The following is a 5,500-nucleotide window of genomic DNA, read 5'->3' as shown; positions in this document are numbered from 1 at the left end:
CCAGAGGTAAGTGGGGGGATTACTCTTCACCTGTGAGTGTTTATTATTATTACTACAAGCAGATACCACCCTCATCCTCCTCCTCCTCCCCCCCCCTCCTCCTACCACTTCCTCCTCTCTGGTCTGTGTGGTTGTGTGCTGGGGGTGGGAGACCCTTTAAATCTGATGTGTGAGAAAAGTGTAATCATGAAGATGATAATTATTACTAATTAATTGCTGGATAAACATAAGAGGATTCGATCCATTTTCCAGGATCTCTCTCAGAGTTTAGCAGTGAGGGAAATGAGTTTCATATTTAAGAAGTGGCAGCTAGAAAGTGGAGCCTGGTGGCACATTGTACCAGAAGCACAGCTATTATACATTTATATACCCGCTCTGTATCTTGTACTGGAGGCAAGTGGAGCTATAATAAAGCATAACTAAATAATATCCAGGTCCCAGAGCACTTATAATATACTCAGAGCATGTGGTGCCTATGCATGTCCCCAGCACAGTCATACATGTGTATGTGGAGCATGCAGAATCCCACACGCACAATTTCCTCCCATCCCCTTTACAAGTCCTGTCCTGGATTTGTACAATTGTCTGAGGGATGCTACACTAATCACATACATAGGATACTCCAGAGAGAAGGAGAGAGGAACCCCACAGCTTAGGAAAATAGTAGCCCATATGTGGGATGGATGGATGGATGGATGGATGGATGGATAGATAGATAGATAGATAGATAGATAGATAGATAGATAGATAGATAGATAGATAGATAGATAGATGTTTTATTCCATTACATTATCAAACATATGTAGATAATACTTCGAATATGTTGACCGATTAAAGCAAAATAATTGCCATTTATCCAAAATATATAATCTAATTATGCCTATCCATCTATTCACCTTTTGTAAACATCTCTATTAAATTATTTCATATGTAGATTTGTATCTATCCGACATCTATCGCCTTTCTTTCTTTTTGTCTTTTTATCTATCGCCTGTATCTTGATCTACTTCACTTGCTAATATACACGCATATATATATATATAACTATATGATCAATATCTATCTTCTCAGCTATTGTTTGTCAGCTATTTATTTATTTAGCATTTATTTTATTTGTATTTATTTGTATAGCTATCTACCCATCTTTCTTGTATTTATCACTCACTATCTATTTCATATTAACTACTAATATATATATATATATATATATATATATATATATATATATATATATATATATATGCATATATTCTACTATCTATCTATCTACTGCTTGAGGAAGGCATGCAATAGAGACCACAGTTTCTATCTATCTATCTATCTATCTATCTATCTATCTATCTACATTCTATTTATCTATCACATATCTATATATATATCTATCTATCTCATATCTTATCTATCTATCTATCTATCTATCTATCTATCTATCTATCTATTTATCTAATCTTGCTATTTCTCTATCTGTAACGGTCTATCTCTATCTCCATATCTATCCCCCTCTCCCTCTAGTTAGTGTATATGTGTGGCTGGGCTGGTAATAGATCTCCAGGCCTTGTCTCCATCCATACCTTGCAGATATTTGCTCTTGTGTAGCATAATGTTATATATGTTACCCCCCAGTCCTCAGTGCTGTCCAGCTTGAGGTTGCACAGAGTTGCCCCCGAGGCATTCTCTACAACTCTGTGGCATTAACAGCTCTTAATGGACACGTTAATTAAACTGTAATTAATCATAGTGTCCGGAGTAACTGCGAACAATTACACTAATCAAACACAAGTTAATATCGGTCACAGCATAGCCCCGGGCTGCCCTGCTGCTGCCTCTCCTGCCCCAATAATAAGGAGCCCTAACATACAAAGCATAGTGCAGTATACAGGAGCATATACAGAGTATAATCTACTGATGTATAGAGGAGAATATTATATGCTGAAACAAATAAAACTTATTAATGGATATCGTTTACAATACAGTGTAATGGTATAGGGTGTATATATATATATATATATATATATATATACAAATCTGTCCATCTTCTCTATCTATCTATCTATATCATATTATAATAATACTCTATCTATCTATCTATCTATCTATCTATCTATCTATCTATCTATCTGTCTATATCATATTATAATAATACTCTATCTATCTATCTATCTATCTATCTATCTATCTATCTATCTATCTATCTATCTATCTATCCCATAACAATATACAGTTTCTTGGACTATCCATATTGTGGCTGCTCTCTACTTAATTCCCCAGCCTTGTGCTAACACTTGCACCTTTCACCTGAATATGATGGCAGTCCCTATAGGACTATGTCATGCTCTACACTGAGGGGTGTATTTATTATATTGCAGGGTGTGGGATTATTAATAGAGAGCTGCAAAGGTTTGTGCACCCTGTGTTTATTCTGGGCTCCTTCAAGGGAGGGGGAAGGGGGTCACAGAAGGGGCCATGTCCTCTGCAGACTGTCACCTACACCCAGCTCTGGATGCAACATTTATAGGGAGGGATAATGGTGAACCTGATAGTGATCTTGTGCTCAGGTTCCAGAGCAGCCGCCCGGCGTCCTCCATCATTACAATGTTATTCTGTAATTATGTCTGTGCTGTCAATTATTCAGGGTCTGTGAGGCTTGTGTCAGGCTGGTGACAGGGGGCTGGAGCCTCAGTCCTGCTCCTCACACCTCACATGTCTGTAATTAGACTTCAGGCTCCTCTCCCTCAACTTTCTCCTGTGTCACCTGTCTGTGCCCTGCACCAGTACAGCAGCCTCATACATGTCTGGTATCTACACTGGTTGTCATCATATACTGCTACTCATAGACACCCTGTTTAGCTGGAAGTTCTGAAAACTAGGGATGAGTGATCGAGGATGGAAATATAAACTTTACAGACCTGGAAAACCTGCTAATAGGTCCTTCCTAATATTTCACCATCTGTTTGTGACTTTATAGTGGTGCAGAGATCAGCCTCAGATATTGCAAAAGTTTTATCCCCTCAACTTTCCCCCAGGGACTGATCACTCACCCCAGCACTGAAGTCCCCAGCCTTGTCCCCAGACCTTACACATATGGCTCCAGGATCTGAGCACCTGGTGTTACTTATCTCCCCATACAAATGGCTCCTACAATACTGATGAATAATATCACCAAGTTATATATGGAAAGAAGATCAGTCATCATTATTCCAGCAGTTCTGATTTCCCTCCTGCCCCTCATTAAACTAGATTTAATAAAAGTTACCAAACTTTATGGAGAGTACATGAAACTTATATATATATATATATATATATATATATATATATATATATATATATAAGTAAAAGGAAGTTCAAGGAAGAAGGCTCCAGGTCTGAGGAGCCGAAACGTAGTGTTTGGACAGATGTGTGAATAAACTAGTTCACTTTTCTTTTTTTCACATTGAAGACTCGGTGCGCTGCCATTTTTCTTTTACTTACATGTGGATGGACCCTGGTTTAGGTCCTGGGATGTGCACCTGAGCCACATTTGTTTTTCTTGTTGAGTGCATATATATATATATATATATATATATATATATATATATATATATATATATATATATATATATATATGAGAAAGGACCAATATCTGTGACAAATACTACTAAGCTGAACTTTTTAAGAACTGATATGTGTGATAGAAAGTGCTGTGGGGACATATACTGTCAAGTATTTATATTACTATAATTTTTATTCTTGATATATGTCTGCAAGCCTACATTTTATATTCAGCATCTCTTGGTTACATGATCAACTCATGGTAATAATCAAAGCAATTAATTATTTACATAAGATATCTAGACACGTACAAATATATGATATAATTATTTAAAAATATAAAAATGTTGTACTTTTGTATTGTATGTTATTTTATGCTGTATTTACTAATTATATTGAATAATTATTTTATTTTATTAGATATTGTCGTTAGGGTTATTACTTATTTTATGTTATTATTACAATTATTATTATAATTATGATTATTATTATTACTGGTTTTATAATATAATAATGACTTTTATTTACACCTTATTTATGGTATTGCAATTATCATTATTTTATTTATTTTTTTAGTCTTTTATTGGTATATTTTTTAGCAGCTGTTTAGCTACAAACACATGTAAAAGATAGAGAATAACAGTTTTTTTTAAATGTTATTTATTTAATATTTATTTATCTATTTATTCGTTCATTATTAGTAATGTCTTTTTGTTGCTTTTTATCTATCGGTAGGAGTTTAGATGTTCTCCTTGTCCTTCGATGTGACTGTCTTTCCTGTCCTTGCTGATGCCAGTGTGGTGGTAGGGCTGATGCTGGGTATACCCTGATGCTGTACCCAGTGTATGTCAGCAGCTAGTTGTCAGTCTCCTCGCAGTGGAATGTAGTGGAGTGTGCTCCTCTCTGATAATTAGCCTTCATTTACATAATTAGTACAGTATAAAGAGTAGTGGGGATAATCACAAGGTAAAGGCGGATTTTGCTTACTGTGTAAACACGAAGTCTGAATGAAAAAGCAAATGTAATTACAACATTGCCTTGTGTTAAGACAGGGCCCTAATTGTAATGAATTTCTAATTAACATTCAATGATTAGTACAGGAATCAGGCTCTAAATGTGTGTATATATATATGTATATATGTGATGTAATACAGACTGGGGGCAGGCTGCTGCTGCCGGGGGTCCCGCTTATAGCCACAGGGGGGCAGAGGGCCAAGATAAGGGGCTTCATACATTATAATAACCAAATATACTGTATGTCAAGGGGTAAATGCTTCACCCCAGTGATGTCTAATACATTCTACTCACTACAGGGGTGTCTATAGAACAATAGCATCTATCTATCTATCCATCCATGTATGTATGTATGTATGTATCTATTTATGTGTCTGTCTGTATGTATGTATGTATGTATCTCCATGTATGTATGTATCTATCTATCTCTATGTATGTATGTATGTATGTATGTATCTATCTATTTATATGTATGTATGTATGTATCTATCTATCTCTATGTATGTATAAAAAGCAGCTCTCCAAAAGTAAACTACTTTTTCACTTATATAATCGCTTTTGGTGTTCTGCTTTTTTCTACTATTATTTCTGGAGGGCCATTAAGCCTGGGCTCTTGTAGCTTGCACTCACCTGTAGACAATAATACTTAATCTATCTATCATCTATCTATCTATCTATCTATCTATCTATCTATCTATCTATCTATCTATCTATCTAATCTATATATATCATATCTATCTAATCTATATATATCATATCTATCAAGCTTCCAAATTAAAACAACTTTTCTATAAATATAAATGATATCTGGGAATCCTGGTCTAAACGTCCAAGTGTCACTGCACTTGTAGGCAACAAGATAAAAGGGAAATAATAAAAAAGTAATAGTATGAACACTATGAAATGATTCCTTCCCAATGCTAATACATTCAAAATACCTTTCAACAATTTAGCGTCT

Source organism: Engystomops pustulosus, chromosome 4 (genome assembly GCF_040894005.1).
Source record: "Engystomops pustulosus chromosome 4, aEngPut4.maternal, whole genome shotgun sequence".
In the NCBI taxonomy this organism is placed as follows: Eukaryota; Metazoa; Chordata; class Amphibia; order Anura; family Leptodactylidae; genus Engystomops; species Engystomops pustulosus.
Note: the sequence above shows the minus strand (reverse complement) of the source record.